At 41.6% G+C, this 22,648-nt stretch overlaps 1 protein-coding gene across 2 annotated transcripts in view; it reads right to left on the bottom strand.

Moving 5' to 3' along the window:
- The window catches only part of LOC136864755 (retinol dehydrogenase 11), a 391,683-nt gene that overhangs the window by 322,240 nt on the left and 46,795 nt on the right, over positions 1–22,648 (bottom strand). Inside the window, exon 1 of one of the 2 annotated variants that reach the window (XM_067142114.2) lies at positions 7,519–7,637. The exons of the other annotated variant lie outside the window; for it this stretch is intronic. The gene's annotated coding sequence lies outside the window, so the exon portion shown is untranslated. Of the gene's footprint in view, positions 1–7,518; positions 7,638–22,648 lie in introns of those variants that run through there. 2 annotated transcript variants of the gene reach the window in all.

Here is a 22,648-nt window from a genome sequence, read left to right as displayed (position 1 = left end):
GAAAATTTCCTTCCAATTACGAAACATATAGTTACAGAGCTGCTAAGAGGCATTATAACAAGAATGCCCAACTTTGAGGAGAGCAATACAATATCACTTTGCACTTTTCTCTATCCGCGCTTCAAGATGTTTGTCTTTTCTTATAAGCGAATCGCCGAAAACGTAAAGAAACGCGTTATCGAGTTTGTTTCTGCCTAAATAAGCAAGGATGTGCAAGAATACGTTTGTCAGAGACACGCTGATTCAGTAGTGCCTGATCAAACAGAAGAATTGAATGTCTGGGAAGTATTTGATAAGGACGTCGCTTCATGTGACACCACCATTTCCAAGTCAATTAGAGACAAGTTCAGCGCTATTTGGAAGATCCGATTTTACCTAGAAATCAGAACCCACTGAAATGATGGTCGGAAAACCATCATTTATTCCCGATAATGGCTAAGGTAGTGAAAAAACATTGTAATGTCTTAGCAACATCAATGCCATGTGAGCGTATTTTCTCCAAAGCTGGGAACTTGATAAGTTACAGGCGTACTCGTCTGAGTCCCGGGAATATGAAACAGCTTATATTTTAAACGTAAATTTCCCCGATGTCAGTGGCTGCTTAAAGTTTGGGTTTCATTTCCAGTTAGACATAAGTTCATAAGTTGTTCTGTTTCTAAATTCGAAATGTCATGGTACACATATCATGTGTTTGTTCGTTCATCATAATTTTATATAAGTGCGCTATATGTTTTTGTTAGTTCATCATAATTTTATATAAGTGCGCTATATGTTTTTGTTAGTTAATCATAATTTTGTATAAGTGGACCATATTTTATATTTTTGTTAGTTTGTTAATTATAATGTTTTATAAGTGGGATATACTGTACTGTGTATGTTTGTTCATCATCATTTTAAGTAATTGGGTTATATTGAATGTTTTTGTGTTCACTATAACTTTTTACAGGTTATTGTGTGCCGGCCCCGCGGTGTAGGGATAGTGTGCCTGCCTCTTACCCGGAGACCCCGGGTTCGATTCCCGGATAGGTCAGGGATTTTTACCTGAATCTGAAGGCTGGTTGGAGGTCCATCCAGCCTACGTGATTTCAATTGAGGAGCTATCTGACGGTGAGATGGCGGCCGCGGTCTAGGAAGCCAAGAATAACGGCCGAGATGATCCGTCGTGCTAACCACGCGGGACCTCATAATCTGCAGGCCTTTGGGATGAACAGCGGTCGCTTGGTAGGCCAAGGCCCTTCAGGGCTGTTGCGCCATGGGGTTTGGATTTGGGGCTATAGTGTAGGTTTTGTTTGCTTGTTATAATTTTGTACATGTAGCGTTTTTTTTTTTGCTGTATAATTGTTGTGTAATATATTTTAATTTATCTCACTTGAAGCTAATTTCGTAATTTCTTGTGTATTTAAATTGACATGAAAAAGTCTTCATTTCCCGACGAATACGTATTGAGGGCTCGTATTGAAGGAAAGTAATATCTACTATATGATTTGTTCACAATATGGCAGAATAAGGTTGTGTTAAAGTAATTCATTTCCTGTGGCCTATGTGTTATTAAGTGAATAAATCAGTGGACGACAGAGGTGACAGCCCTTGGCCACTGGTTGCATATTGGCCTGCTCACGTCATTCCTCTTGTTTTGGCAATAAGAGACCATAAGGGTGACTCTTCCAAACAGCAGGATAAAACGTGTTGTCAGGACTGTGAATTTATCACGACATTTTGGAGCTGTTACATTTGTGTGTCACTGTCACGGTTGTCATTGATACACCAAAGTCACGACTTTTCCCACCTCCTACAAAAGATTTCTCTACTGACTCTCAAAAAATTAAATATAAGGCAGTTATTCCTGTGATATGCTGATATGCATGGTGTTTCTGGAGAGCGTGACGTTATCGTTAATCAAACTGCACGAAGACATCTTGACATTCACAAAATATATTCATTAAACATTTCATCAGTTAAATACAAGGAGTCCGCCTCTGTGGAGTAGTGGTTAGTGTGATTAGCTCCGCCCCCGGGAGACCCGAGTTCAATTCCCGGCTCTACCAGGAAATTTGAAGATTGTTACGAGGGCTGGAACGGGTACACTTAGCCTCGGGAGGTCAACTGAGTAGAAGAGGTTTCGATTCCCACCTCAGCCATCACCGAAGTGGTTTTCCGTGGTTTCCCGCTTCTCCTCCAGGCATATGCCGGGGTGGTACCTAACTTAATGCCACGGCCGCTTCCTTCCATCTTCCTTGTTTTTTTTCTATCTTCCCATCCCCCCACAAGGTCCCTGTTCAGTATAGCAGGTGAAGCCACCTGGGCGAGGTACTGGTCCTCCTGCCCAGTTGTACACCCGACCCAAAGTCTCACTCTCCAGGACACCGCCCTAGAGGCAGTAGAGGTGGGATCCTTCGCTGAGCCCGAAGGAAAAGCCAACCCTGGACAGCAAACGGATTAAATGGATTAAGAAAGATGGCAGTACCGTATTTTGAAGATATGAGAGTGAACAGGATGTTTATTGCTCCAACGATGGCAGTGAGTGTACACTTGGTTTTTCTTTAGTCTGCAGCTTCCTCCCTGTTCCAGGTAGTAGTTAGTGTGGAGCAAGCAACAGGTAACTTAGATCTCAGTACTGAAGACAAGAAGCAGGAAAGAATTAATTTTCCCAAACTTATTTCGGTATCTTTTAATGAAGGTTCCTTGCGAAAATTTTCAGATTTTTTGTACCAACTGAGGAAAGAATTTGATGAACGATTCATGCAGTTCAACAAATTGAAAGACATTTTCCAGGCTGTGGGAGAAAAATTTTCCGTCGATTCTCGAGAAGAAGAATGCACCAAAGCAACTGAATTACGGAACTTCGATGCGGCAGAATAACTGATGGAAATCCTACAGCTGAAGATGACAGAAGAAAGGGCGGAGAAAGTTGATGTGTTGGTTTGACTCTCTCTCTCTTGATAGAGGTGCTTACTCTAACTTTCGATAATTTTCAAAATATATGCTGACGTATGGATCAACATATATATTTGAAAGTATGTTTTCCAAAATGAATTTTGGGAAGAATTATCTCAGAACCAGAATTACTAACGAACACGTGAGGAGTGCTTAACCATACCTGGAACTTCATGCATTCCAAACTTTGAACGATTTTACAAAACAAGACATGCCACTTCTCTTACTAATGAGGTTGGGTGGGTGAATTATACATTATTCTACATTATACATTATACATTTCAAACGTATGTATGAACACTTAATTTAAAATATCATTTATCTAAAATTTTTGTTCGTGGACCTATCTGAATTTATTATAGGTGTACAGTCCCCTGGTTGAAATTAGAAAAATGCACGAAATACAGTACTAATTGCTCCTAATATACACCGTATTTACTCTTCCCTGTAATCATTATACGGAGTAACCGATCAGCGTAAGCACGACAGGCACCTGTCTTATTCACCCAAATATTTGGACCTCAGAGCTCTCTCCATTGCAATACTCCCATCCCTGGAACCCAGGGAAAAATAACTGAAGACTATCTATCCCCATGGCACTACAGCCCTGAAGGGCCTTGGCCTTTCAAGCGACCGCTGCTCGGCCCGAAGGCCTGCAGATTACGAGGTGTCATGTGGTCAGCACGACGAATCCTCTCGGCCGTTATTCTTGGCTTTCTAGACCGGAATAACTGAAGACTCCTATTTTAAAACACAGCGAAAATTAGGCTAATATAATGCTCGTTTGGAGGTTTATGAAGGAGGTATTCCGTATTTTAAAATGCCATTCTTGGGGCTGATGACCTAGATATTAAGCCCCTTTAAACAACAAGCATCACCATCATCATTTCATCGTCATCATCATCATCATTATCATCAAATGTCATTCTTAATTATCATGATTGTTCAACGATTTTAACAAATATTTCCAGTGAGTGGAGACTTATTTGTCTCAACTGTAGCATAGTAGAATAATAACTTAAATAAATACAATCAAAAATATTATATTTATATTGTAAACTTATTTATAACATTTTCAGGTGAGAGATCGTTTCGTATGGCAAATATTGCACCATGTCTACCTGAGCGCACAGTCATTTTTTATTACGAATATTGTCAGGGACAGTCAAAGTCGAAGTTCTTGAAATAGCTACGGCACTGAAAAACGATTATGACAAATATATCATAGGCAGATGACTTCGCAGTAGTGATGGGCAGTCTGAGACGGGGGTCTCGAGATTTCTTGAGACTAGCGCAGGTACTGTTTCTCGCGAGAAATTTCGAGAAATCTCGAGAGCGTTGTCTCCACATTGTGTGGCGAGCAGCGTGTCGTAGGCCTACAGGTAGACGGAGCTGAATGTTGTTTGTGGCGAGTATGCGAATAGTCAACCACGGGACTTCTTCATTACGTAAATACGTGTCAACAAGCGAATATGGCGTTCATTTCTTTCATTTCTACCGAGGTCTATTTTCATGCAGTACCGGTATAACTTAATGATATAGGATACGCATTCTGGCATTGTATGCAGCGGTAAGTACACGAATGAGTAGGCTGAGTACAGAAACTGACGGCTGCTGTAGGTGTACATCGTTAATATCCATATAACCACTGCTTGTGTTTACCAATATTTTGGTGACAAAGGAAATACTTCCTTACATTGTTATAGAGTATTCGCGTCATAATTAGGTACATCGGTATATGACGTTGCAATGTGTAATTATGTCTATTTGTACGCGACAACTTTAAGACGATATCCGAAAAGCAACGTAACGCGTGGGTGGATGTAGTTAGTTTGTAGAGATGCCACGTACTGTAGCCCGCTGTGTTGTTCATTCAAAAGAAGTAAAATACGTCAGCAGAAATACCTGTGGGATGATCCGGCACTTAAAAAGGCATAATATCGCTGAAGGGAAATCGTCACAGAGAACACTTCCGGCCCGGCTTGCACCACAAAATTCCACCCTGTCGACAACAATTGCGAGGTATCCAGGTAGGTGTTCATCCTATCTATAGTTATTGACAAATTATTCAGGGTTATTCAGCTAAGATGTCTACCTTCAATACGGCGCGAACAGTTTAAGATACTGACATTCTGTTTGCACTTTCGTTAATGGTATTAATTGGTTCATAGTTGAACATGCAGTACTTTTACACACTTTTAACAAAATTTATCGGCATACACGTTTCCATATGAGAACGTTATTTGACGCAATAATTGCTTATAATACACTACTGTATAGAGTATATTCGTAGTTACTAGGACGCCACACAGATCGCAGCACAGGAGAATGGGTCTTGAGATTCTCGCGAGTGTCTCGAGATCTGCAACGTCAACCTTGACACTGCCCATCGCTACTTAGCAGAGAAGGCTAGACATTATGTCGTTAGATTCCGGCTTTATCACAACGAGTTGAATCACATAGAATTAGTTTGGGGCCTTGTTAAAGGTTACGTAGCAAGGCACAGCACAACTTTTAGGTTAAGTGACTTGCTCATGTAACAGCTGAGACGTGGTAGGCGTGTTTCGGCCATGTGGTGAAGGGTGAGGGGAAAACTGTGGGAGTTGGTACGGCCTCTGTGGTTGAATAGTTTATAATTATTGTAAATGTTTCATCGTCGTCAAGTGAAGGTGAGGACTCTCACATGGATATGGAGGGAATCGAGCCACTGCCAGAAGACGACTAATGAGACTACGTACGGATGTTTGGAATTCGGCGTTATACTGTTGTTGATTCTAAATAAATAAATAAATAAATAAATAAATAAATAAATAAATAAATAAACAAATAAATAAATAAATAAAAACAACGTACTTTGATTACATTACTTATGGGCCATATCTGTCAATTCTTGAGTCATTTATTCTGATTTTTATTGACTCTAGATGTTCAGTTACGTGTCTCAGTGCGGTTTCTTTTTGCGAATGTTATATCGTAGGAAATATCTCGAAATAATAGTCCATTTAATGAAGTTCTAGTTTCGCAGAGTACCGTACCCTACGAATGATATCGTCGATTGTATAGGGTCAAGTCTTGTAAAACAGCCGATCTTTTAAAACGGCCATATTTCGTCCTTTCAAATCTACCACCTTCCTATGTGGAGAGGAACACGACAGTGTGTGTTAAAATCATTGTCATACTTGTTCGGCTTCCGTTCAGTTGTCTGCTATTGTCATATGTCTGTTTTGTGCTTTTCTACGAGTGAATATTTAACATCCACATTCTAAAGGTAAGTCTGACGAAGCCATTTTTATTTTTAGTGTTCTTGAAATATAATTCACTGTATCAGTATGAGTTTTAAATTATAAAAGGTGAACATTGTCTGTTAAAGCATGGCCTTCAGTGAAGAGAAGCGTAGTTCGTTACGGTAGATTAGTGGTGCTATATGTGAGATAGGTCGTGAATTATTTGGAAGTGTAGGCCTATAGTCTTGTAACACGGCCAGTAACCTGGCAGCTGCAGCAACTATGCCCTACGCCTTCTGTACCAAGGAAGAAAAGTACACGCAGAAGTAAAAAAAAAAAACGACAATTTTGACTTCCCCACAACACATAAGAGAACGAAGAGCAAAGAAAATGGCGAAAATGAACCGGAAAGCGAAAAATGGATCCGCACGAAACACTGATGATAGCAGATGTGGATATTATGATGGACTCTTCAGCGAAGACCACGACGGGCAAATCTGGGTGTGCTGTGTGAAGTGCACTATGTGGTGTCATGATAAATGTGCAAATACACATCGTGTAAAAGATTTTGTGTGTGAAAAGTGTTCATAAACAGAATTTTCCATAGACCGCCATCTTACAAGACTGTCTTCTAATACGGCCGTTTTGCAATGATCCTAAATAAGTTCAAGCAAATTCATCTATAATACAGTTGTTCCGAATTCCTGCAAACTAAACATTTAGTAGTTATGTACCTTTCATTTTCACTTTAATTTGTCTTTGTACTCCTTTTCACCTTCGAATAAAATATACGAATATACTTTGGTGGCCGTATTTGAGAACCTGACCCTATCATTCTTCTCACAGAGGTAGGTTATACTACAGATAGCGAACTTTTAGTGGTTTAGGGGGACTATTTTGAATTTAAGTTTACTGTACGGCTCTCTACGTGGCGAGACATTTCTAACCCATCACAGAGTTTTCTCAGCGAAGGCTTTGTTTACATAGGGAATCAGATTACCCCAAACAGACCGTAGAGGTGTCCGATATTGGTAGAGTACATCGCTGACTTTTTGATCGTGGGATCGAGCACGTAATTTATCGAAAACGAAACTAAGTTAATCATTATCACATTCCTTATGGTTAACACATACAATATACACTGTACCGATACACAGTATAATTACATAACAGATAATTATTACCCTATGCGTAACAAGCAAAACCTAACCTATAGATCTAATCTACTGTTATGTTACAGCAGCGGGAATTTACTGCACTCGGGATAGGAGTATCAACGTTGGCAGTAGGCTACTGTAGGATCCGACATAATGGTACTGCATGTTGGGGCTACTGTTTCATGATTTCTACTGTACGGTACCTGAAGTGGACATGCGAGTATTCTGCACTGGGAAGGTGGGTGAAGATGCAGCGAACAGGCGAAGTCAGCTGCACAGTAGAAGTGCTGGACTAACTTATACGGGAATCTTGATGCTGCTCTGTACATCTAAAAATGAGTGAATTAATAATAATAATAATAATAATAATAATAATAATAATAATAATAATAATATCCACACAAGCATTATTGAAATAAAATGAAATGAAATGTCGTATGGCTTTTAGTGCCGGGATATCCCAGGACGGGTTCGGCTCGCCAAGTGCAGGTCTTTCTATGTGACACCCGTAGGCGACCTGCGCGTCGTGATGAGGATGAAATGATGATGAAGACAACACATACACCCAGCCCCCGTGCCATATGAATTAACCAATTAAGGTTAAAATCCAAGACCCGGCCGGGAATCGAACCCGGGACCCTCTGAACCGAAGGCCAGTACGCTGACCGTTCAGCCAACGAGTCGGACGTAAGCATTATTTATTGCTCACGATAAAACAGCGCGTGCTCATTGTCGAGTATTATACGAAGCACGATTCATGGAATAATAATAATTTCGTGTGGTTTTTTCTAGCTGGGTGCAGCCCTTGTAAGGCAGACCCTCCGATGAGGGTGGGCGGCATCTGCCATGTGTAGGTAACTGCGTGTTATTGTGGTGGAGTGTAGTGTAATGTGTGAGTTGCAGGGATGTTGAGGACAGCACAAACACCCAGTCCCCGAGCCATTTAAGATTAAAATCTCCAACCCGGCCGGGAATTGAACCCGGGACCCTCTGGAGCAAAGGCCAGCACGCTAACCATTTAGCCATAGAGCCGGACACGATTCACGGAAAACCTATACGAAACATTTGCGGAAGAGTTTAAGACTGGAAGGGTTTTGGCAAAACCTCCAGCAAAGTTTGCAATGCAAAACTTAGTGGCAAAATGGCGTGAAACGGGCTCTGTAGCGAATAAAAACCGTAACTATCCGAAAAGAGTTCGAACACCAGAAAACATTGCCCGAGTGAAGGAAAGCCTAGAATGAAGTCCGACGAAATCTCAACGCTGTTTATCTGTGCAAGTGGGAATTAAGAGATCGTCGTGTCGAAACATTATCAAAAAGGACCTGCATCTGTGTCCTTACAAATGTACTGTTGTGCTTGCGTTACAGTGCTCAGCTGGCCGCCCGTTGAGGCTAGCCCAGTGCGGCCGGGCTGGCGTGACGTAAAACGGGCAGCTTACGTAGCAGGCACACGTCACAGTGAAGCGAGAGAGTGAACACACTTGGCAGGGAAGTGAGAGAGTACTGAAGTTCGACTGTGATTACGAAGCTCTGCTCCACTACTCAGCGAAGTGTTGACTGGGTACATTATTTAAAATAAAACTTTAAAATCGCAACTTAAAAACCCTGACCCTTTCAAGATATCCCGGTTTGATTTTTGCTGCGCTGGATATAAAGAGTCTGTTTTATTTTCTTCTAGTTATTCATTCAAAGAAAACTGACACGTTGTCATTTTTGTGTTGAAAATGAAATGTCGTATGGCTTTTAGTGCCGGGATATCCCAGGACGGGTTCGGCTCGCCAGGTGCAGGTGTTTCTATTTGACAACCGTAGGCGACCTGCGCGTCGTGATGAGGATGAAATGATGATGAAGACATACACCCAGCCCCCGTGCCATTGGAATTAACCAATTAAGGTTAAAATCCCCGACCCGGCCGGGAATCGAACCCGGGACCCTCTGAACCGAAGGCCAGTACGCTGACCGTTCAGCCAACGAGTCGGACATTTTTGTCTTACAATATACAAAGGTACAGGATTTAAGGGTACAAGCCACGATTTACAATTCCTTGGATGGGAATGACAGTAATTCCATTACATTAAACGTAAAATTCCTGTTATTCATTAAGCAAAACATAATATAATTACATAATGCAACAATGATTTTGCACAGTGTTGTGTGACTTGCCATGTTTAATGAATTTCTGAAAATAGTATTTAAAATTTAACAGGCGTACGGTGATAACAGTGGGCCTATAAATGGTGAGAGGGAGTTTCACCACGAGTGAAGACACTGATATTTACTATCCAAGATTAAAATACACCAACACTGTAAATATATCTACCAGATAGATATGCAGTATGCCTTCAAATAAATAACCTCACTGATTGAATTCCAAGTAAGCATGATTGGTGAGTTTATCAGATAATTTAAACCCAAACAACCACAAGTCACAGCTTATCCACCGTAACTCCGTATTATATTAGAACTGCTTCTAAAGAACCTCTTAAAAAGTAATAGTGAAAATTGTAATTCATCCTCCTTCGTGGTTTCATCCTACCAAATGTCTCACGCTCCAGGATGAAGCAATTAAAACGATCACAACGCATTTTATCAAAAGAATATTAGACATACATACATACATTATCATTATAGACTGTTATGCCTTTCAGCGTTCAGTCTGCAAGCCTCTGAGAATTTACTAAACGTCGCCACAATCCTCGATTTGCAACTAGTGTTGTGGCCTCATTTAGTTCTATACCTCTTATCTTTAAATCGTTAGAAACCGAGTCTAACCATCGTCGTCTTGGTCTCCCTCTACTTCTCTTACCCTCCATAACAGAGTCCATTATTCTCCTAGGTAACCTATCCTCCTCCATTCGTCTCACATGACCCCACCACCGAAGCCGGTTTATGCGTACAGCTTCATCCATCGAGTTCATTCCTAAATTAGCCTTTATCTCCTCATTCCGAGTACCCTCCTGCCATTGTTCCCCCCTGTTTGTACCAACAATAATTCTTGCTACTTTCATGTCTGTTACTTCTAACTTATGAATAAGATATCCTGAGTCCACCCAGCTTTCGCTCCCGTAAAACAACGTTGGTCTGAAAACAGACCGATGTAAAGATAGTTTCGTCTGGGTGCTGACTTCCTTCTTACAGAATACTGCTGATCGCAACTGCGAGCTCACTGCATTAGCTTTACTACACCTGGATTCAATCTCACTTATTATATTACCATCCTGGGAGAACACACAACCTAAATACTTGAAATTATCGACCTGTTCTAGCTTTGTATCACCAATCTGACATTCAATTCTGTTGAATTTCTTACCTACTGACATCAATTTAGTCTTCGAGAGGCTAATTTTCATACCATACTCATTGCACCTATTTTCAAGTTCCAAGATATTAGACTGCAGGCTTTCGGCACAGTCTGCCATTAAAACCAAGTCGTCAGCATAGGCCAAACTGCTTACTACATTTCCACCTAACTGAATCCCTCCCTGCCATTTTATACCTTTCAGCAGATGATCCATGTAAACTATGAACAGCAAAGGTGAAAGATTACAGCCTTGTCTAACTCCTGTAAGTACCCTGAACCAAGAACTCATTCTACCATCAATTCTCACTGAAGCCCAATTGTCAACATAAATGCCTTTGATTGGTTTTAATAATCTACCTTTAATTCCATAGTCCCCCAGTATGGCGAACATCTTTTCCCTCGGTACCCTGTCATATGCTTTCTCTAGATCTACGAAACATAAACACAACTGCCTATTCCTGCCAATTACCTGGCGCATACTGAAAATCTGATCCTGACAGCCTCTCTGTGGTCTGAAACCACACTGGTTTTCATCCAATTTCCTCTCAACGACTGATCGCACCCTCCCTTCCAAGATGCCAGTGAATACTTTGCCTGGTATACTAATCAATGAGATACCTCGATACTTGTTGCAATCCTTCCTGTTCCCTTGCTTATAGATAGGTGCAATTACTGCTTTTTTCCAATCTGAAGGTACCTTACCAACACTTCACGCTAATTTTACTACTCTATGAAGCCATTTCATCCCTGCCTTCCCAATATACTTCACCATTTCAGGTCTAATTTCATCTATTCGTGCTGCCTTATGACAATGGAGTTTATTTACTATCCTTTCCACTTCCTCAAGCATAATTTTACCAACATCATTTTCCTCCTCCTCATGAGCTTGGCTGTTTGCAACAGAATGTAGAAAAATTTACCGGGCGAGTGTGCCGTGGGGTTAGGGGCGCGCAGCAGTGAGCTTGCATCCGGGAGATAGTGGGTTCGAATCCCACTGTCGGCAGCCCTGAAGATGGTTTTCTGTGATTTCCCATTTTCACACCAGGAAAATGCTGGGGCTGTACCTTAATTAAGGCCACGGCCGCTTCCTTCCAACTCCTAGCCCTTTCCTATCCCATCGTCGCCATAAGACCTATCTGTGTCGGCGCGACGTAAAGCCACCAGCAAGAAGAAAAACAATCTCATCGCTAATCCTGGACGTTTTAAGGTGAACGTACATATTCGCATTTACTGAAAATACACTTGAAGAAATACCTGTGTTTAATTTTAAGAACATCGTTGGAATGTCCTTGGAATTACTGGAGAGGTAAGGAAGTACCTCATCCAGCAATGGTAAAACTACAGGTTCTGTTGTAGTAGAACTGAAAACGTGTTCTTCATGAACATGGTTCCGTGCAAAGTATATCAATTACTAGAACGTAACGACTACAATTTTTATTCAAGAAGTATATTACAAGTGAAATTTATTTTTGTCAAATGTAACGATTGCAAGTAAAAATTGCTAAGCATGTAATCGTTACAAGTAATTCGATTACTTTTATTCAATTACTTCCCAACTCTAACTGTATCGCATTACTTTGCGTGACTTGTTGCTAAGTTTTACTTAATTGTTTCGCGTGAACACTGTGCATAGAACCAGAAAATATTTTGTTACACGTTAACACCACACGACAGACAGCCGAATGAACTTTATTTACCGTTCAGAAATTCACGCTACCAATAATAATTTGTAAGCTTTTTATATTTTTGTGCGTCCCTTCTTCTGCTGAAATTTTCGCTAAATCATATTCGATCTACCTATCTCGCCTTTTCGATTCTAGATAATGTAAACCACTCTGTAGTTTATAGTGCGAGATCTGAATGATTGAAAGGTATAACCGTCACGCTTAACCCTCTCATGCATGAATTATTTTTCGTTTGCGTTTGGTGACGAAAAACACACGTATGTGATGTTGATTGTCATAACAGAATATATAAACAATTCTTAGCGAATATTATTCTAAGATTTTAACATTCAAAGATCAATCATTGCTGCCTACTGGCCATGGCTACATATTGTAAGGCGCAAGTATACTTGCAAGCAGTGATTTAGTTGGAAAAAAATATTTACAGGAACTCACCTTATTAATTCAGCAATTTCCAGATAGACTCGTATTGGGTGTCAAAATCAGCGGCCTCATATTTCCGACAAGTCGTTTCATCAGATGAACGTCACCCCTTTCGTAGCCATATGGTTGTGGGTTAAATATATGCACACGAGGTCAAACGCTGCTTGATCTTGCAACCAGCAGCCTATTTCTCTTTTCTCTGTGGATCTCATTCATGGTACTGAAAGCTCTTTCAGCTTCTGTTGAAAAGATGGGAATAGTCTGTACATTCTTGATTAAAGGCACCAGCTCCACTGGAATTTCCTTGGTCTCGACATACTTTCTAAAAGCATTAATGTACCTCCTCTTGTCTGACATGTGGAAAAAGGTTGCCAACACTCTCATCACCATAGCAGATATCCAAAGTAGAAGTGGAGGGCCAATTATTTTTGTATAGTACCTTTGAATCACTGATAATTATGAACATAAAACCGCAAGGTTCAATATTAGTCCGCTAGAGTACACCCATGACGTTTCAGCGCTATGTATGGATTATAAGATTTTCTTACTGAATGTAAAAATGTTACGTCATTCTAAAGCGGGAAAATGTTTCCCGGAACGGCGTTCCGGCCCGTTCCGGTCCAACTAAACCACTGCTTGCAAGACTGTAGGTCTGTAATGTCTTTGAGGTTGACGCCAGAGGTACTCCTGATGGGAGGAGTCAACGGATTATAAACGGTGTTGGTACGCATGGATTTTGACGGGGTGGAAGGTGTACCTTCGGATGCAGGACTGTTTTGCCGTCTCGTGTGTAAAGAAAAAGAAACATGCCATCACTAGTATATGTGTTAGATAGTCTGTGAAGTTGAATAGGTGATAGGGAAAGTGTAGTACAGTTGAACTTCGATATCTCGAACCTCCATTACTAAAATTTTCAGTATCTAAAGTAACTTAAATTTCCCGGTCGTTCGTCCTATTCTTTCCCAGTATTTATTTCTCTATTACTCGAAATTCGGTTACACGAACTTCTCGATTTGTCGAAGCAAACATTTCCTCCCTTGAAGGAAAAAAATACCCTGTAACTCAAATTTTATGCAACATTTACTGTGCAATACGGTATTTGTGGTTTGTGAGGAGCAGTTCACAAGTAAAGAAAGCGCTACAGTGATGCTGGGAGCTAATATGACGGAAACCGAAAAACTAAAACTTCTAATGATCGGGAAATCGGCGAAGCCTCTCTGTTTCTCCGGTGTGAGACGTGAGTTAATTACCGGTCACGTACGAAAGCAACCCCAGAAGTCACAGGTGACGAGCTCCATTTACGAATCTCGGCTGCGTGTTATTGACGAGAAGTTTTAGCGTGAAGGGAGAAAAGGTTAACACTAACAAACAGAAGGGACTAAGGGATTTTTTGCAAAGGTGTTAACCGAGGTATATTTCTTGTTTCGCTACCTTATGTACTGTATCCTGTCTTCTAAAACGTTACTATAAGAATAAGGGTTATAATTAAAGTGATGCCGTAAAATAGAGTTTGTTCGTATATTTTCAAAGACTGTTAAAAATAATGTATTCAGTATAAGCCTGTAGATACATATGATTGAATTATGTGCTATACATGCTCAAAAACGGTGTTCTCTATATCTCGAAATTTCGATAACTCGAAATAAAATTTAGCTCCCGAGGTGATTCGAGATATCGAAAGAAAGAAAATATTTGCTTTACGTCGCACCGACAAAAATAGGTCTTAATGGCGACGATGGGACAGGAAAGGCCCAGTAATTGGAAGGAAGCAGCCGTGGCCTTAATTAAGGTACAGCTCCAGCATTTGCCTGGTGTGAAAATGGGAAACCACGGAAAACCATCTTCAGGTCTCCCGACAGTGGGGATCGAATCCGCTATCTCCCGGATGCGAGCTCACAGCTGCGCGCCCCTAACCGCACGGCCAACTCGCCCGGTCGAGATAGCGAGGTTCCACTGTAATAAGTAAAAAAAGAATTAGTAATGCATAAGAATCTATGAGAACTCTAACGACTTCATATGAGGTCCTGATACAGGAGAGGGTTAACTGCATACTGTCTCCCTAGGCTTACAGTACTGCTGTAGTAGCCGCTACTATATGCAGCCTCTCAGTCCTATCGTAGATAGTGACAAAATCTCTGCATCGGTTCTCCTGATGCGGGCCTTTCTATTTGAAGCCCGTGGGTCTGAGAGTGTGAAGTAGGGGGCACATAAGCTACTCCTGTCGAATAGCACCAAACAGCTTGCTCAAGGCTTAATGCCGCCATCTGACATACAAATCACCATCAACAGCATACAATATGAACACTGTAGAATCCATGCTTTTAGCACACAATCTAGCGATTACCTTCACCTTTCCTACCCTACCAGCCAGTAGCATTATTTCTACCAACAGGAGTTCGAACCGATTATTCGCGGTGTTAGTGACATGCTGATCCTGTCTGTCTGTTAGGTCATCAGCCCAGAGGCTGGTTGGATCCTCAAATAGCTCCACCAAAGATTAGGCGGTTATAAGAAAACCCCAAAAACCAATGGCAGCACTAAAATGAGGCGTACTAGGCAAGATGAGGAGCGAGGTAGTTTGCCATTGCTTTCCTCACTGGGTCAGAAAGGACTATTGCAGCATGGCTGATCCTGTGAGCAGCACCCTTCATAACACTCAGATGCACTAGTCGTGCTCTGAATGTCATTACTCAGCACTACCCATACCCCAGCAACTTCCATATTGTCACAGCCATGGATGTTGACTGGGACTTCGGTGGAAGCTACACTTTACTCTGGCCTGTGCCAAGAGATGGATGCAAAAGTACTGTATCCATCAAGAAATGACAGCAGGCAGGACATGCTGATAGACTGCTAGTGCTAGAATTCAACGTCATCTTTTACATCAACCTCTCTCTGTCTTGGATCTGTCTTTTAGGCTGATGGCGCTGCATACTTCAAATGGTGGACGGAAAAGCCTTGTCACTTTTTTGCACCTAACTCGAAGAGTGCAAAGCCGCCCTACTCTTCCCAGACAAACCCACCACCCCAAGACGCTCATTGTTTTCTCCACCACCATCGAGGAGATGATAAGATTTATTACAGTTGGCACGTATAACAAACATCCATTTCAACGCCCCCTGGTACTCCAAACTTTGAATCTGCATTTTCGGACATCGCAATCAGGACTGAATATGCATTCCACTTTCACTGGTATAAACAATTATTCACCTCCACCCCTCCAGACCCTTGCCCCTTCTGCCATAAATTAAGCTCTGTGCTTCCCCTCGGCCCCCGTCATATTTACAGCATATTTTCAGCCATATACTTCTTGTCTAAATAAAGTGGGTAATCTGGATGGGTGCGGAGGGATACTTTCATCACTTTATGGCCATCAGCTGTGGGGACTTGGGTTGGTGAGAAGAAGAAGGAGAAGGAGAAGAAGAAGAAAGGAATAAAACGCTCACTCATTCATACTTCTCACCTCCAACCGCTTCCTGTGTTTCCTTATTCACAACCAAAGAATATATAGGCCTACATGTATATATAAATATTTAAAAAAATGCTCATACATCTTTCACTTCCATATTCTTATCATCCCCAAACTATTCAGTACCGCCACAACAGCACAATATGTATGTGTATATATATATATATATATATATATATATATATATATATATATATATATATATATAAAGAAGAAATAAAATAAATGACCACATTTAATTAACCTGATAAAGTACATAAATAGTTAGCCAAGAGGGCGCTTATCCCTTCCCATCTCCTCACTGTCCACAACTTTTATCCACCTTCTTAATCCTTCACTTATTCCTAACCTGCCCAAATCTCCTGGCCAGAGAGAGGGCGTTACCTTATAGGTGGCTCGCCCCTCCCCTTCGGGGATAGAGTGACACTTTAAACCGATGACCTATGGTTTTAAGTAGATTTTGCACATTAATCCTGTATCATGTACCATGACAACTATGTTTCATCCTGTTTCAAATTATACGTTTGAAGATCCTAAACTGTACCCTGCGTTTATAGCTAAGTGCTTTTAAGACCATAAGGGCTACAGATCTGAGGTTTAAATAACATTACAGTAGCTGTCCTGGCTGTAGTATTTCTGCATTTTATTCAGTTTTTAAATCATCGTAGCAGTTGTGATCTAGATTTCTTAACAGACAACAGCTAGTATCGAATGGTGTCTATAATCAGTTCTTTCTAGAAGTCAAGTCAAGAAACCTGAAGAGGTAGTCCCAACGTATTGAACTCAACAGCTGTCATAGCAAAGAATAAATTATATTTCTTATATTCCTGTACTCATTTCTGTGGAAGGCTGAGTGAACCCCAGAGTCATATGTCTCTGTGACATTCTGACAGAGAATCAAACTCACAACCTTTCGAATAGGCCGAACAGATTCACTGTTACGCTTTGTACCTCATCCATTCAGATTAGGTATGGAATTTTAAAAACATGCCTTCCTCTACATCAAAACCCCCACCGCATCTAAGAATTGGACCCTGATTCTACAGATTAAGAGAGAGCCTTGAAGCCTGTCTCTCTAATATAGTTCTTGTAGTAACGTTCCATTTTTAAAAATTAATTCATTGTAATTGTAAAAAAATCCATTACCATACTGTACTTTAACGATTTTCGTAAAATCCAATTTCGAAATGATTTCATTTTTCCGTGCTTCCTGGGTATATGCATAAAGTTGAACAACAACGATTTTGCTGCTTCGTTATCACTTGCCTGGTTTGGTGATAATCAGTTTTCCGTTTCACCTGTAAAATTTCGTTCAGTGAACATAATATTGTCCGCCTCTGTGGTGTAGTGGTTAGTGTGATTAGCTGTCACCCCGGAGGCTCGGGTTCGATTCCCGGCTCTGCCACGAAATTTGAAAAGTGGTACGAGGGCTGGAACGGAGTCCACTCAGCCTCGGGAGGTCAACTGAGTAGAGGTGGATTCGATTCCCACCTCAGCTATCCTGGAAGTGGTTTTCCGTGGTTCCCACTTCTCCTCCAGGCAAATGCCGGGGTGGTACCTAACTTAAGGCCACAGCCGCTTCCTTCCCTCTTCCTTGTCTAGCCCTTCCAATCTTCCCATCCATCACCTAGGGCCCTGTTCAGCATAGCAGGTGAGCCACTTGGACGAGGTACTGGTCATCCTCCCCAGTTGTATTCCGCGATCCATTGTTTCATGCTCCAGGACACTGGCCTTGAGGCGGTAGAGGTGGGATCCCTCGCTGAGTCCGAAGGGAAAAACCAACCCTGGAGGGTAAGCAGATTAAGAAGAAGAAGAACATACCTAATATTAATTTTTTCGTTACAATTTGCTTTACGTCGCACGGACATAAACAGGTTTTATGGTGACGATAGGATAGGAAAAGGCTAGCAGTGGGAAAGAAGCTACCTTGGCCTGCACTAAGCTACAGCCTCAAGATTTGCCTCGTGCGAAAATGGGAAACCACGGAAAACTATCTTCAGCGCTGTCTACGGTGGGGTTCGAACCCGCTATCTCCCGAATGCAAGCTGATAGATACGTAACCCAAACCGCGCAGCCACTCGCTCGGTTGCAGTGATAATCCTAATTTCATCCCACTCCTGAGAAATAATAATGTCTATATTCGTGAATCATTACTTGTAAATAGTGTATTTTCAGGGGCATGACCATTGCTCACGTCCGTAGGAATTACCTCCTCATTATCTTACACGTGCCCCCTGGATGGTGCTAAGCGAGCAACAAACTATCAACCACCATCGAGGACATGATAAGATTGATTACAGTTGGCACGTATAACAAACATCCATTTCAACGCCCCCTGGTACTCCAAACTTTGAATCTGCATATTCGGACATCGCACTCAGGGCTGAATATGCCATAATACTTCAGAAGTAAATAACGGTCCTTGAAAGGACCACCAGATATATTGTTGTACATTCTAATGTGTTGCCATACGCTAAATAATAAATAATAATATTGTATTTACACTGGCTGTTCCTCAACTGACCTCTAGATTAATAATCCTGTGAACTGGTATTTGAAACTTGAACCTCTCAGGTGTTCAGTGGCTGGGTAGAATTACAGTGGAAGTAGACGGAATTCGAGACACTGAGACTAGGACGCCAACGGCTAGTCCGCTGTACGAACGAAGGGTGCTTTCATAGCATTTCTGAGTGTCTCCAGCAGGAGTGAGAGGCTCAGATGGTACAGTGCTGGTTTTCTAAGGCCAAGTTAGTAGGCCCGATCCTAGCTCAGTCCAGTCGTATACGAAAGCTTCGTGTTGGTAGATTGTCGAATCGAATAAATCACCACTTATTTGGGATTCGAACCCACTGTATCTCGAATACAAGCTCATAGGTACATGACCCCACACCACGCTGCCAACTCACGCAGTAGCATTAAAAGGTAACTGTTAAGTGGGGATGGGGGAGGTGTTTATTGCCGAGAGACTTCGCTCCCTAATTTCTTGCCAATCTCCACCAATGCTGGTGACATTTTTGAAATGATTCCATGAAGAACTAGAGATCCCGTGATAAGAAAGACTATAACGGTCAACAATCACTATAAGCTTGATTTATATTTCTCTTATTTTCATTACGTCAAACTGAAGAGGTGAGTCGAATGGAATATTAATAAGGTAAGGACAGTGAGTGAACAGTCCGCCTCTGTCCGTCCCATACCAGGTAAAGCAGCATGGGCGAGGTACTCTTCCCCCTTCCCAGTTGTATCCACTACAAAATATCTCATGCTACAGGACACTGCCTTTGAGGCCGTAGAGGTGGGATCCCCCGCTGAATGTCGGGCAAAAACCAAACGGCCTTGCGGAAGGATGGGAAGATTGGTAGGGACAGGCAAGGAAGAGGGACGGAGGTGACCGTGGCCTTAAGTTAGGTACCATCCTGGCATTTGCCTGGAGGAGAAGTGGGAAACTACGGAAAACCACTTCGAGGATGGCTGAGGTGGGAATCGAACCCACCTCTACTCAGTTGTCCTTCCGAGGCTGAGTGGACCCCGTTCCAGCCCTGAGTGGCTCAGACGGTTGAGGCGTTGGCCTTCTGACCCCAACTTGGCAGGTTCGATCCTGGCTCAGTCCGGTGGTATTTGAAGGTGCTCAAATACATCAGCCTCGTGCCTCTAGGTTCGATGATGATGATGGTGATTATGATGATTGTTTAAAGGGGCCTAACATCTAAGGTCATCGGACCAACAGCTAGATCATCGGCCCCTAACGGTACGAGGTGCAACGAAATGAAACGACAATTAAAGCTTGAAAATGTATCCACTGATTAAAATCTAAATGCTAGACATGCATTCTTTCGTTGATGTAAAAGACGTTGTTTACATACAGTACACGTCAACACGACGTAGCCTTCGTTCTTCGACCTTTATGCAATGCACAACGGGGATCGTACCGTATTTCACGTCCCGCCAATTATATCACACGCTCGTACAGATCCCGCACCGACACAGGTTTTCAGGTCATTTCCGTACTCACTAGACCAGGGCTGTCCAACGTTCGTTTTTACGCGAGCACATTCACAGGATAACTATGGGTATGCGGGCGCCAGATACGATTCCACTAATTCGACTACTGTTATCGGTACTACAACGACTATATAATAATAATAATAATTGTACCGGGTGGTACACCTCCACGCCGCTAATTCAAACTTTGCGCCAGTTGAAACTCCTCTACTGGAGGAAGCCTGAACTTCATCTACAGTGTTAATTCTCAAGTTTCTCAGAAGATGTCCCTACTTGTAAATTTTGAAGTTTCTGAACTGGGTCGTTTTCGATGTATTTTTGTTTTGCCTGTAGTAAGAAGTGTGGACATTCTCTTCTAGATGGCACTACTGAAGGACTACAATTATGCACCCTAGTGCGAAGTGAAAGAACTGTGTTTTTGGAGAAATTTTGGGTTCATAAGTTTGTTCTTTGTTAAATTTCTTTCAGTCATTGTTTAAGTTGGCAATATTAACCCTTTCTTTCCGCCAGTTTTGAATTTGACCAATAAGGAATTTCTGTAATTAATTTTCCACCAATAAGGTGTTTCTTCTTCGTTTAGTGTAGTAGTTTTTGCCATTATCCAATAAAAGGCTTGTGGGCGGGTGTTCTCATTCCTGAAACGCCTCGAACTTTCTACGAGGGTATATAAACTGCTGATTTTCGGGTCTCCGCGCCACTTCAGTAACATCTACCTTTGTGTAAATTATGTAGCAGGGGGCGGGAAGCGCCTCTTTCTTCGGGCAGCAGTTCAACCACCAGGTAATGGCCTTTTAATAACTTATTTTCTTGCTAGCTCAGCAGTTTAACTCTCGGGGCAGGTCCGAAGCCTTTGACCATGTAACTTTCCTCTAAAATGTAAAGACACTTGGTATCAATTCTATCTTTTTAAACTAAAATTTGGGATAGAGAGTGCTTAACCCTCTCGAGCTCCCACTCATATTGCTTTGAGGTGAACTTATTTTCACAACCGTTTCTTCCCTTCTAATGTAATGAAAATCGTTTTCTTATATAAGTCACCTCTTTAGTATGGGATTAGCCCTTGCATTAGTGGCCTAGTGCCAGGTAGGTTTTAGTAAAGTATGTTAGGAGTGCAGTTTTGCCTCCTCTCAAGTTGGTATTGTGGAGGCCATGTAATATTTCTGTTTCTTCACTGAATAGGCCTCAGTAGGTTGGGTATTTTTACCCCTGTGTATATGTCCTTGGAGGACAGCTTGAACGTGGAGTTTGGTGTGGCCTTTGATAGGCTTGAACTTAAGAGCGGGTTGCTCTTTCTTAAAATTTGGTTCTGCGTGCCTCGAGGAGGCTTTTACTGTGTAATTGGGAGCAAGAGCTCCTGGGCATGATTGGGGTCTTCTGCCCCTTTGTCGAATCTTGTATTTGGGTAAAGTTTGGCTAATTGCTCAAGAATTGTGAGTTCGGGGCTCGAAGCCCAAATTCTGTAAAAACTGTAATTGTACATTCTTAAATTGTTGATATTCAACTGTGTTTGTGTTATTCTTGTTATTTCTTGATCTTGATAAGAAAATATAACCTTGTTAAATTTTATCTTAACTTTAATTTCGTATTTTGAGACCTGTTCACCCCAGCACCTTCTTTCACCTCTGCACATCCACAATACTCAGTAACAAGTGGTAGCAGAGCGTGGTTGAATGGGTCTCAATTTAGCCCCTTTTGTCGGCTAAATATTGCTTTGCTTTCGAACTCTAACAATTTTCTCAGTTGGTGGAATTTTTGGATTTTTCCTTTTTCAAAATTGTTCTGTCATCATGTCCGGCCTCGCGAGGTTCTTCATCCTTTCTATTTGCGTAAAGAGGAATTAATCTATGAACTATCTCTTAGAAACGTTCAATCTGGAGGCACGGTTGCAGTCGACTCCAATAAACTAAAAGATTCCCTTGATTTGCAAATTACAATCCCGACTTTGGGAGAGAAAGAAATTGACGACGCTCTCTCCACGATCAATGATAATACTACTGAGCTAGCATCTGTAGTTAGTATTTTTGAAGAAAATGACCCTTCTCCTAACGAAATTAAACGTGTGCAAGCAAGGTTATTTCATTTTTCTAATAGAGTTAACGATCTATTGTCTCTGAAGTTGAATGACATTCAAAGGAAGGAAGCTAGTGTTATTCTTGAAAATCTTTCCGAATTGTTTAGTAAGGTGACCCCCCAATTGTTAACTGGGGAAATTCCTCCCAAAACTGATCAACCCTCTACGGCGAATGTAGGTAGCGAAGAAGAGTCTCCTAAGGGAGAAGTCCATAGGAAAACTGTTGGAGCTCAACAAATCTCTGCCCCATTAGGCAACGAATCTGAGCGTCGTACCTCGTTGAACAATGCACGTTCTGAATTAGCTTCTTCACCACTTAAACCTCTACCTACTATGTCACCAGGATTCAGTAGTTTGCCTCATCCATTAGCAATGTTGCTTAG

Source organism: Anabrus simplex, chromosome 2, assembly GCF_040414725.1.
Source record: "Anabrus simplex isolate iqAnaSimp1 chromosome 2, ASM4041472v1, whole genome shotgun sequence".
NCBI classification, from domain to species: Eukaryota; Metazoa; Arthropoda; class Insecta; order Orthoptera; family Tettigoniidae; genus Anabrus; species Anabrus simplex.
This window is presented reverse-complemented; position numbering and strand designations above follow the sequence as displayed.